At 45.0% G+C, this 13,150-nt stretch overlaps 1 long non-coding RNA gene across 1 annotated transcript; it reads right to left on the bottom strand.

Annotated features, from left to right (window-relative positions):
• Positions 1-863: 863 nt before the first annotated feature.
• LOC130145266 (uncharacterized) lies at positions 864-11,647 on the bottom strand. Its single transcript, XR_008820457.1, has 3 exons — positions 7,314-11,647; positions 2,097-4,107; positions 864-1,501 (listed from the first exon to the last, which is right to left on the bottom strand). It is a non-coding gene; the product is annotated as an uncharacterized LOC130145266 (long non-coding RNA).
• Between the last annotated feature and the right edge of the window lie 1,503 nt (positions 11,648-13,150).

The raw sequence follows: 13,150 nt of genomic DNA, 5'->3' as shown, positions 1-13,150 counted from the left end.
ACAAACAGCCATCTCTGCCCCTGGAAGAGGAGAACTTATGGGGTCTTGTTGACTTGCAGCACAGAAGCCAGGATTCAGGTAAGTTCATGTTTCCTGGGCAGCCTGTGAATGGGAAGAGGTCCAGCCACAGCAGAGCAGAGGGCACGGAGAGCACAGGGCACTGTCTGGCTCAGCGTCACCCACAGGCATCCAGCGTGGTACGTGGGGCAAAGGACAGCCTGGTCATGTCTCTGGCACGGAGCTGCACTCCTGGAGCATGAGGTGGGTCTTGGGCTTTTCACACAGAATCTAGAGGGTTCAGGGGTCTGTGCACATCAGCAGGTCATAAACTATAAATTAGGCCATTAACCTCCAACACTGACTCTGGCTACAGGAAGTTAATAATGTAAAAACTGGTATGAAGAGGGGGAACAAAGTACAGCATTGTCTGCAAGGATTTAACCGCTCGTGTGCTGGTGAGTTTTGAGGGTGCCTGGAATTTTTTCATAAAACCAGAGTTCAGAGATACTATTGCAACTGTAATAACACAGAGTTATATTACAAGAATGAATATAAGAAGTGTAATCACATCACATCACATGCTATACAGGTTTTTCTCACTGATTGTGCCTTCAGAGAATCCTCCCCTTCAGACATACTGAGCCACTTGCCGTTTTTTGAGTGTTGACTCTGAGAATTAGAGTTAGGAAACATTCCTGGCTGTTCAAACCCTGGTCCTTCTTGCTATGTGCTGCTCCACACAGGACAGGCACCGTGCTGGATGCTGAGGCTCAGGCTCATCTCACACGGTAGTTTAAAAGTAACTGAACCTGAAGAGAGTTATGCATTGCAGATTAAACTTTAATTTTTTCACCCATCTTTCTTGTATCAGTTGATAAATAAAAAGTGATTTTCCCCACAAACTTTGCCTAGCAGCATCAATTCTTACCGGTCAACACTTTTTTTAAAAAAAAACAAGAGTAGTTCTGGTAGTGACAGTATTCCATTTGCTTTTCCTCTAAAGACAACATGGAATCCCAAATTATTAGAGAAAAAGATCGTGAGTTTGCTAATCTCTTCCTATCTAATTAGGCATGACGAGTCTTTTGTGTTTCTTATCTCTGTTCCATTGGAAACTAAGCACCAGGGTGCAAAGCATGGGCGCAGGGAGCTAATTAGGCTTCCTGGCTGTTGGGTTCGTAGAGGTGACTTTTTAAAGCGATGACCTGAGCATCCCCGAGGAGCACGGCCATCCTCCGCCTGACACAGCAGGGAGAAATGTCAGGAAGGGGCTGGTGGTGTGTTAGCACCACCGAGTGGACGAATAAGGGAAAAAAAGTTCGGTTTTGACACTGGTTGGGGGCGGGGGGGGGGGGGGCGAGCGGTGCCTCAGCCTCACCTATGTTCTTCCTACTGACGGGTATCTTGGGAAGCTTTCATACACCTCGTCACCAAATCGGGCTTTTTTGTTACACCAGGTGTGGTTCTGGAGTCTGGAAAGTCACTCCAGAAAGCATTAGATCTGTAAATACAAACGTAATAGCTGTAATAAATATAACTGTAACATAAACCCAAACAAAATCTCTAATCCGTGATACAAAATTTCAGATGCCTCAGAAAGAGCTCAGACCCTTCTCAGCATTTTCTGCGAGTTCTGTGCCACCCCTGAAATCAATGTGCTGTTAGGTAATGGAGTGGGTTGTTCGCTAAATCACAGGGGAAAAAACCCTTAATGTGCTGTTTCAAATTGTTTCTTATACCCCAACTGTTCTGTGGGGCTTTTGGCCAGTAACCCTTGTGGGTGGCTGGCCTTGGGCGGCTTTTAATGCTGTTCACAGAAGATATATGAAGACATGCAGCAGCTGGAGCTACCTAAGAACTGCTTTCCCCTGGCACCAGATAAGATAGTTTGTTGAATTAGATAAAAGTGCACTCACCCCCCCACCTCCCCCCTCATTATCTACACTTTACTGGCACACTTCTGCCGAAAGCTTTGGCCAGCTCTGTCTCCTGTGACTTATCTGTTGTGGATCTATTCTTTGGATTACATTACAGACTAGAGCACCCTTTGTGCTACTCCACAAATGCACCCGCTGTCTCTTTACTGAAGCATTTACCATTGCCTGAGATAAGCCCGGCAGAAAATGAAACCACAGGTCACTTGTGCTTTCGCAGTAGCTTCACAGCAGGACCGCCACCACCACCACAGCATGCGTGTGCATGGGGTCTCAGTGTCCTCCTCCACCGAGTTGGTGGAAAGCAGGCAGAGGTGGCTCCTTTCCAAGAGGGGATCTGCAAGCTGGTGTGGGAGGCAAGGAGTGGCAATGCTCCTGAAATACATCCTATAAAAAGTTAACACTTGAATGACTGGCGAGTGAGAGTGTCTTTTGGGATACCCGACCACTCTGCTGCAGCCAACAGGGCTCTCCTAGAACCAGCACAGACTACCCGCACCCTTTCTGCAAATCAATGATCTGGACGAGGGGATCGTGTGCACCCTCAGTAAGCTTGCTGATGGCATCAAGTTGGACAGGAGTGTTGATCTGCTTCTGGGTAGGAAGAATCCCTGCAGAGGGATCTGGACAGGCTGGATCGATGGGCCAAGGTTAAACAAGATGGTCCTGCACTTGGGTCACAACAACCCCACGACGCTATGGGCTTGGGGAAAAGCAGCTGGAAAGCTGCCTGGTGGGAAAGGACCTAGAAGTGTTGGTCGACAGGCAGCTGAACATGAGCCAGCCGTGTGCCCAGGTGGCCAAGAAGGCCAACAGCATCCTGGCTTGTATCAGAAACAGTGTGGCCAGCAGGACAAAGGCAGTGATCGCCCCCCTGTACTGGGCACTGGTGAGGCTGCACCTCGAATCCTGTGTTCAGTTCTGAGCCTCTCACTGCAAGAAGGACATAAAGGTGCTGGAAGGTGTCCAGGGAAGGGCAACGGAGCTGGTGAAGGGTCTGGAGCACAAGTCTGATGGGGAGCAGCTGAGGGAACTGGGGATGTTCAGCCTGGAGGAAAGGATGCTCAGGGGGAACGTTATTGCTCTCTACAACTACCTGACAGGAGGCTGTAGGCAGGTGGGGGTCCGTCTCTTCTCCCAGGTAACAAGTGCTAGGACAAGAGGAAGTAGCCTCAAGTTGTGCCAGGGGAGGTTTAGATTGGATATTAGGAAAAATCTCATCACCGAAAGGATTACCAAGCATTGGAACAGGCTGCCCAGGGAAGTGGTTGAGTCACCGTCCCTGGAGGTATTTAAAAGATGTGTAGACATGGTGCTTAGGGATGTGGTTTAGTGGTGGATTTGGCAGTGCTGGGTTAATGGTTGGACTGGATGATCTCAAAGGTCTTTTCCAACCTAAATGATTCTATGATTCTAAATTCCACATTTAACAGCATGCTTGCTGCTTGCTTATCACATACAGCCTGCTTAAAATAGAAGCATATGAGAGTGCTGATGTCTCAGGTCCTCTCAGCTTTGAATGGAGAAAAACGTACCCTTCAGATTCAAAGGCTACAAGTCCTAGTTATTGCTAACCTTTGTTGTGTACTTCTCCTCCTTCATCCTACCCACACCTTCTGAAGGTCAAGCGAACTCTCAGAGCCAGGTCTGGCAGTAGATTTCTAAGCTGTTCATAAGACAACTGAGCACCTATGTCCAAAATAATGCAGCCAAAAAAACTAGTCACGAGTCTAAAGAAAGCAAGAAGCAGCCTGACTGTTTTCCTTGTTAACCTGGTTTGTTGAAGGAAAATCCACTCCTACCTACTTGCCACTGTCCCACACCAGAGGAGGCACTCACGTCTTCAGCCCCAGCACTCTATAATCCTTGGCTGCTTGATAGTCCAAGCATCTATAGGAAGATTGGCAAATTGTGGCATATTCCAAGTTATCTATAACCCAGACATGTTGGTTGTACTCGTTTAACTCTTCAAAGTAAGGAGGGAATTCACAACAGGTCTTCCACATCCTGGGTGTATGAGCTGCGCAGCAGGCTACTAGGTCAGGTGGGCCAGTATGATGGCCCAGATGGCAGAGCTGGGTCACCTTCTTCAGCTGATGACACCAATTCGCAGTCACAAGAGCACAGCTTCTTGCTTGCTTGTGGGCACTCTACAAATGATGAGACTGGAGACCTGGACACAGGGGGACACAGAAATTGCTCAAAATCATCAGGGATATGGAATAAGCGTGTTAGATCCTATGCAATATGCCCTATCATGACCACCTCAACCACCTTCTCTCTTCTAAAATAAGCTTGAGCCTTTCTTCCAGGAAGAAATTAACTTCAAAGACAGCTGGGCTCAAGGGAAGCCCCTGAGCTATGGACTAAGTAAAGCAAGGCAATTAAACCCCTGAAAGGCAAAGTTTTAATCTATGCTTGTCCCTAGAACTTCTTGCTGGTTCGTTCCAAGTAGCTTCCAACAAAACAGTTTAGTATTGGGTGGCTTTTGCTCTACATGTCGGCATTTTAGATCCCTTTGAGATCATCCGAGTCCTAAATGTTGCGTACAGGGAAGGTGGGTGCCTAGTGTGGGATCTAGCTTTCATTGCACATGGGAAGCTCCTTAAAGTCCAGCTCTGCAACATTCAATTTGTAAGTACATAAATCATCTTACATCTGGTTCTCAACATCTGGGAGATCTATTACTGCGCTTGTTTAGAAAGTATATTTGATCTTGGTTCTGGCTGCAGCAGAGCATCTGCGTTTTGTCTCTCCTCATTCTGCGTTGCCCAGCTGTTTGTGTACCAGCTTGCTGTGTAAACAGACCTGCTCCTGCCAGATTCATTCAGCAGTTTCACAAGCTAGCGTCTGTGACCTTGCAATTCCCAGCCCTCCCTGAGAACACATCTGATTAAAGGAAAGCTTGTACCACCCCACAGCTGTCCCAGTACCTCACAGTAATGGGAAAAGGGATACAGAAACCGAGGACCACGTATGCATTTGAAGACAATGAAGATATTGTTCCAGCTCGCCCAGCTGTGGCGATGACATTAAGGAAACCAAAGAGTTTGTGCTATGATTTTCATACTAGGAGTACGAAGGCTTTAAAAAGCACAGCTGTACAGTTTATTCCTTGCCTTTCTTACACCTCTTGCCACGTGGCTTGCTCAAGCCCTCAGGCTGACTTACCTACTGCAGTTCGGAGATTTAGCAACGTGTTTTAATTCCTAGCTGAATTTCGATGGAAATGCAGCCTGGAGAGCTAAACCTGGCTGGCTCAGCAGCATCCACTGTCTCCCTGCCCCTTCCCTGCCCCTGAGGACTGGCTTCTCCCCCTGTCCCCTCCTGGCCTTCTCTGGGCTCTGATCCTCTGCAGGAGGCACAACAAGCCATTAACCATTCTCCCTCTGAGCTTGTTCTTCACAAGCACCATCCAATAACTGGGTAACAGAAAACAGGCATGGAAAGGAAACAGGGTGAGACCCAGGCAACAGCTCCCCACAGGCATCACATCATCCTACCACGCTACGTCCCTCTGGTCCATGGTGCCCCCTACCAAATCCCCCGATTATGTGCACCTTCTCCAGAAGACAGTGAATGACCTTTCTGGTAAAGCATGTAAGGAAAATTTTGAACCATAAAACTCATAAATAAAGAAAAATGTGATTTTCCCATAATTCTCATTGTTCTGTCTCGACGTCTGTAAACGTCATCTCTGGGGCAGGATTCAACAGCTGTGCAAAGGCAAACACCTCTTCAGTGCAGCATGCTCCATTTGCTCCAAGTTGGTGGGAAGAGTTTTAATAGAAAACACAGGTAATTGCATCGATAAGTAGGTTGTAAATTAGTTTAACATCAAATTATGTAAACGAGCCTGCTATTGAAATGTAATATACTATTTTCAAAACAAATGTTCCTTTTTAACATCTGCTGCTGGTAGAACAAACAGTTCTGGTCCCAGAGAGGAAAAAGTTTTCCTGTTGGGTAAAAGAAATGTCCCTTAGTATGACCGTGATTAAACTGCTGGTGTTACCTAGCAGCTGGGTAACTCCACCTCACAGAGCTATATCACCATTAAGAAGGTGCCAACTATTTATGTAACTTTAAGTGCTCACAGGTTACACCCATAGTTAACCTGAAAGCATTACACATGCAAAACCTGGGGGCTCATAACTGGGGGATCAATGTGTGAAGTACCTAGAGCTACCATAAAATTGTGCCTGGGTGTTGCTTTTTTAAGGAGATTATAGTCTATTTGAGTAAACATCAATCCAGGGAAGCCCCATAGCCTGTGTTATGCAAGATACCAGATCAGATAACAAACCTGTCTCCTGGATTTACAGCTGTGAAAAAGCTGAATCCTTCCTACAACTAACTGGGCAGAATTTTAACCCTCCGTGAATCCAAGCAAGAGCTGGCCAAGCAAGTTGACCTGTGGCTAGTTTCTCCTGTGTGGCTGGCGAGCAGCATACTCTCCTCAGTATGCCACTCGTATTTATTGGCTTATTGTTCAGTTTGTATCTGAAAATTAAATAAATGAGATGCAAACGGTGTCCACAGATAGGGGTTATAGACTACCAGGGGTTTTTGTTGGCTTTATCTGAAACTCACTCCTGTGCTAAATCAAATTAATACTTCCTCCTTGCTTTTCCCATGGAGATTTTTCACAGCATCAGCAGTTTAAAAAATAGGCAGTGAGTGAAATGAAGCATCTATTAATATTTCTGATTTTGGGAACAGACTAGGTTCCACTAAAGGTGTCTTTTTAAGACTGAGCTCATCTAATCTAAGATGTCCATGGCTTTTCCCCACTGATTTTTTGCCTTATTCTAATTTAAAGAATGGTTCATGATCAGGAAATAGCTTTACATAAATTGCCCAGTGAAAGTCAGTATTATAAATGTTAATGTATACAGGATCACATAATCCTTCAGGATTTTATGATCCTTTTTAAAACAAACCCCAAGTATTCTCAGCTGAGTTGAGTAAACCATTTCAGAGATGAGTATTAGCAGAATGAGGAGAAAAACAAGAGCAAAAGACAAGGGATCCCAGATATGAATTGAACTGAAAGCTGACATTAGAGAGTTCATAGAAGAATACAAGAACACTGTTCCAGATGGCAGGAACTGCAGAGGAGGAAGAGCACAACTGCAAGAAGCAACGAAGGGAAGCTAACGATAGATGAAGTAAGATGAGAAACAGACACCCCAAGGCATGCATCCAATTCTTCAGGTTATGTAAAATTATCTTTACCATTTATGCACTTCCCTCCTTTTCTGGGTGATGCACATTGCAGATAGAGTTGGTAGCACTGCTTGTAATTACCACTGCCTGACAGTTCTCGTTACAAGCTCCTGCTTTCAGTTGCTGCTAAGTTTGTTAGATGTTACTCACCCAGGCTGAAACGTCTTCTGCCAAGTCTTGGCCTGGGGCTGATTCTTTCCCCCTCCATTTTCTTTTCAGAGGAGAAAAGGGGAGGGCAGTTTCAGTAAAAATGGTTCTGTGGTTTTCAGGGCAAGATTAGGCAACCATTTATTTGAGCAAGAGCTTGAAATTTGGCAAAAGAAAGGGGAGGTCACCCCGATGCCAGAAGATGTAGCCAAATTATAAATGTGTTTTTAAGAAGTCTCAGCTCACATACTTTAGCAGAGACTTGTCAGCTTGGCAGATGAATTTGCAGCGGGTTGTGTCAGCACAGGGCACGCTGTGTCCCCTGCCAGCTTCCAGCTCCTGGCAGGATTGTCCCCAGCAGGCAGCAGAGCTGGATGCTGCTTGTGCCCAGTGCTGCTGCCTCTGGGCACCCAGGCTGCAGCTGCGCTGGGAGCCCCAGGGCTGGAGCTGGATGTGAGCAGGGAACTGGGGCTGAGGTAGCAAGGTAAAAAGGCACTTGGATTACAAACCAGTGAGAATAAAACTGTGATGACATAAGGAGCCGGAAAGGTAAATGCTAGCGCTCCAAAGTAGTGCCCAGGAGCTGGGGCAGGATGACTGATGGGACAAGAGGATCAGTGTGGTCAGGAGGAGGAGGGAGGAGAACGTAAGGGAGGGGGAAGAAAACATCTTGGTGATAGCTACCATGTCCTTTCCAGAGCCCAGAGCCGAGCTAAGGTCACCCCCTTCCTCCTTTATAAGCAGAAATCTGGAAGTCGACTGGCACGTGAGGTTCTTCCTGCTCACAGGGACGTACTGCACTGGCTGAAAGCCTGTTACTGCTGTGCCCTGGTTAGGTCTAAGGCTTCAATTCTCCACCAAGGAGATACATTAGTGCTTATCCTTGGTGGAGCACCTCAGCATGGGATCAAGGCAGACTTCTCTGCCATCTGTCATGCACACTGTTCCCTGATGCTGTGGAGGAGATAAGTGAGATGTGGTGCACAGCCAGACTAGCTGCTTGTGCTCCCTTCCTTGCAGCCTGGGGAGGAAGAAAGAGCAGCTGTTGCCAGGCTGGGCTGCAGAGAGATGACAAAAGGCCCTAATACCATGTGTTGCTGCAGGCCCTGAAGCATAACACAGAGCAGTTATGGAAGAGGAGCTTGAAGAAAGGCAAGAAGCAATGGCCATAAACTGTATCCTTACTCATATGTCCTAATGATCTCTCTCTTCCCCAGCCAAGTCAACTGCCAGTCTCCCCTCACACTCCCACCAGCTCCTCACCCCATAAAAAAAATCACCGTAAAACTAAACCTCTGCCTTAGTCATGCCAGCATGTCCTTGTTCTGCACCTCAGCATCTTCCCAATGACGTTGCCACCAGTGACCGCTGCCCCTCAGGCTTCTTGGTCCGAGCACCATCTGAACATCCCAGCATCCTCCTGACAGCTGAGCCCCAGCGACAGCACCCTGGAACCCTTCTAGCTCTTGCATTAAACCTCATTATTCTGTAGCCTCTACACCCTCACACCACCAATGACCCTCCTCACCTTCAGATTTATCTGTATCATCCCAAATGACTATTCCCTCATCCCTGCTGCTGGCCAAGTCAACAAGGTGTAGTTTTCAGTGTCATCCTGAACACCTCCTCCAGCTGCCGCCTCCTCTCCATGCGAGAGAAGCTGGATGCAGAGACCTCACCAGCAAAACAGTACAACCTTTCTTGTCTTTTCTGGATAGAGTCAACTTGGTCCTGAGGGTTGAGGTTCCTCCCAGCTGGCCTTAGACAACTGCATCCAACCAAGCCAGCACCAGTTTCTTTTACAGGGAATGGTGACAAATGGACGCTTCTAGGGCCCTGTTGGTCTGACTCAGTTTAGGAATTTACTTTGACTGCCCCAAAGCCCCATTATCTCTCTAATCACTCTAAGTTAAGTGGAGACAAGGATAAGCTCAGCTTAGAGACCCCTTATTGACTTAGAAAGTTTACTGAGATGATTGCACCCCAAACAACATTGCATATTTACCCTTATTTCTTAATTCATGCACAGCAATGATCTTTTTTTTCCCTTCAAAACAGCATTTCAAGTTTCTAGGGGAGTGTCCTGCGTTGTGAGCTTGCCCCGGTGAGGGCTGGCTCAGCAGCAACACCCTTGGCTGCCATCAGCACACAACAATACCATACCATACCATATCATACCGTACTGTACCAGACCATACTGTACCATAACATACCACCCCACCCCACCACCTAGGGGTAAGAGCTTGGATCTCAATGCATGGTGTAGAAAAAAGTTTGTAACACATTAGGCACAGAAATGCCAGGGTGGTAAGCATTAATGAAAAGCAGGAATAAGGGAAAGTTCCAGGAAATATTTTTCCAGCATTGCCATCCTTGCTCCTAGATAGTGCAAGTGTCATTTAGAATACATTTAAGTGATGTCTTTTGCTATAGTCAGTACGTTCCAGCTTCATCAGCTTGACCAGAATGGGTTGAAGGTTACAGAGACTGGAGAACGGAGGAGACACCACCATTATGCACTGGAGAAACCCAGGGTGGGCTCATGTCTGGAAATCTCTGGGCACTTTTCTCTATTGAAAATGATAGTATAGAAATGGAAAGGCTCCAAGACGGGCTACAAGGGCATGCAGGTTTTGGATGAATTTCACACAGGAAGTACTTGAGCAAGCTACAGCTTTTCATCTCAAAAATAGGGAGGACTGAGGAGAAAATGATGAAATATAAATAGGAAGAAAGTGAACAAGAAAATATCCCCCAGCCTCTCTTCCTTTACAAAAGTCAGACGACATCAAATTAAATTAGCAGGGACCAGGCTCAAGACAAGATGCAATGGCTCTTTGCACAACAGTTAATTAGGCAAAGATCTGTGTAACTGCCACATGATGTAGTCAATACTGAAATGCTTACCAGCTGGCAGGAGAATATTCAGGGCTTCTACACCATACTCACAGGCTGCAGTCTCTGGTAATAATTCTATACTCTAGACGTCAAGCAGATATGTATACATGTGCATTTTCCTGTGCTTGCAACCTCTCTGCTGTTGGCCACCGCTGGCGATGGGGTACCTGCCTGGGCAGAGCTTTGCTCCAGGAAGCGGAGATGTTCCCAGGGGAAAAAAAAATGTGTTTAAGAGTGAAACAAAATTCAGAAACAAAAACACAGTGTGCAAAGTTATAGATATTTTTCAGTTGCTCTTGAACAGTTGTTTTCAAAGTTTTACAATAGAAAAACCAAAAATTGTTTTAACGTGTACTGAAACAAGAAAATCTGAAGTAACACCAGATTTCAAAAATTAATATTGGCTTCAAGCTCCTTTTACGTAGTATAGGTTGGTTGCTCATTCACTGGGTATTTTCATTATGTGCTTCTGCAGGGAAGATAATTTGCACACATATTTATTTGAAGACTATATTACAATGAATAAGCATAAATAATGTATATGAGAAGGCAGGGTAGGATTGCCTGGCAGCCTTCAATCTGTCATTCCCATGACTTCTAGTTTGGCAATCTTAACATAGCTCTTTGTGTGGGACAAATTATAAAGCAAATAATCCTGAGGTAAGGCTTTCTTTGCCTACACAGTGCTGAATTTATTTATTTTTCAATTCCATTCAAGTCCCAAGTGCTGTCTGAGTGCCAAAGTTTTAGTCAATATGATTTTTCATACTTCAAATCTTCTTTGTTTAGTTTTAAATGGAGCTGTCACGTCTCTTGTGATGACCGGGGCAATGTTTTTTAGAAATATATCAAAAACTATGGAAACTTTTCAAGGTCTCCTGCAGATTTGCACAGGGAGATGAGGCTGTTGGGATGCACTGAGTCACACCCAGCAACAGCCTCTCTGGAGGCTGACAGAGGACCTTATCACCTCTTGAGCCTTTCTCTTTCACTCGGGGGTTTAGTAGGTGACATGGTGTCCAATGAGAGCTGCAACGAGCATGTCACATAGGCAAGAGCTGAAGGTCCCACTGCAAATACACCACCTGAAGGCAAGGGCTCTGCAGCTTCCCCTCAGCGTGCATCTGCAGCAACACCAAGCACAGTAACTCTTCATGGCATCTCAGCCTCGACTCATTGCCATGGAGCAAGATTACTCCTTAATGCATGTCGCCCTCCTTCCAAGGTGCTTTCAAAGGCTTTTTCTCCCCGTTGTATCTAGGCAGGCAGTGGTTTGCCTGGGAGCTGGGAGGGGAGCCGATCTCCTCGTGCCTCCAGCGGTTCATTCCCTCCTTCTTCATATACAAGTGAATAGGGGGAGGGAAGGAGGAAACTGAGCCCACTTCTGGGGATGCAGCAGCTGAAGATCCAGTTTAAGCCGCCAGAGAGATTTCTTCTTTATTTACTACTGCAGAACAAAATACAGTTACCAAGGATCTGGTTAATCTATCATACAAAAAAAATATTGATTGACCTAGAAGAAGGTGGCTGATGTTTTTCTTTTTATGACTACAAATGACGCCCTTTTGCTGTTTCAACACTGATGGCATGAAATCAACATAAAAAGCAAAAAAAAAGCTAAAGTAACAACATTAACTTAATAAATATGCACCGTGAACAAAATAAAAATAGCTTAGGATGCTAGGATCATTCCAAAGCAAACACAACCTAAAAATAATGAAGCGAAAGTTAAATTTAACAGAAATAAAATATATTAAGATCCAGGAAATCTTAAGCTAAAAATACCCTGCTTTGCTCTGACTCTTTAAAAAGTTATTTCAGGATCATAAACGCAATTCGGATTTATACTGAGCTGGGGATTTTTTTTTTGTTTTATCTATATGTTTTCTTCTGTTTGAGATTCTGGCCTTTACAAATGTTTAACATTGGGCATTTATGAAGCAATTAAGCATTTAGAAATGGACATTCCCAATTGACTACTATGGCTGGATTATTTTTTAGGAGGCAAAGGACTGAGGACAAAGCAAATTCTTCAATTTAAGACATCAGTTCAAAAGTTGAACACTGATCTGCATAAGAGATTTTTGGTTGAATAACAAAATTTTAAAACAAACCCAAGAAAATTATTCTGCCATTCACTTCACACTTGGTAAAGGTATAATTCAAGCATATAAATAAATGTAATCTTTGATGAGAATCTCTTCTGGTTTTCAAAACAACAGCAAGAAGATATTCAGGTTGTACATTCTGGGTCCATTTTGATCTACTACCTTTTCAAAATTAGTGTGGTTGCTAGCAATATTCCTCTGAAAAGCCCCGAAGTTTCTGAATTGCTGTTGGGGTCAGCTTACTCACCTTGGGGTCCATGGTTTGGTGCATGCATTAGCTAACTCTAAGTAGGATACATTTCCTTTTTCTTTTTTATGGAAGCAGCTTGTGTAAACTGCATCTCTTTAAAAATTAGTTGTCAAGTATTTTCTTCTTTCCTGGGAGAGTTTTTATTTATCTCAGTTTTCCATAAAGGTGGGTTGAGGAGGCCATTCTGTTTGGGAGGAGGAGGGGAAAGACTACTACTGCTTCAGATAGGACTGGCTGCGTCCATTTCAGACTCCTTCGGTTTGAAAAAAGTACTAAAGTTAGGCCAGAAGAAAATGGAAAGGGCCAAAAAGCACAAAAAAACCCAGTTGTGATTTGTAGACTGTTCATTTATTGTGATCCCCTTGGCAGTTCTTCCCAGATCTTTGAATGCCAAGGTGGAATTCACACTGCAAAGGGAAGGTTAAAAATGTGGAAGTATTTAAACATTTTAAACAAGCTGGATTTAGTTTGTTGGAGGTCCCATACGCAGATCTGTGATTTACTTGAGGCTGGAAGCAATGTTCAGAGTTCCCTGTCACTTAATTATGTTGTGCAGAGCTCCAAGCTTATTTAAAACTGTAGCA

Source organism: Falco biarmicus, chromosome 2 (genome assembly GCF_023638135.1).
Source record: "Falco biarmicus isolate bFalBia1 chromosome 2, bFalBia1.pri, whole genome shotgun sequence".
In the NCBI taxonomy this organism is placed as follows: domain Eukaryota; kingdom Metazoa; phylum Chordata; class Aves; order Falconiformes; family Falconidae; genus Falco; species Falco biarmicus.
Note: the sequence above shows the minus strand (reverse complement) of the source record. Positions and strands in the feature narration are given on the sequence as shown.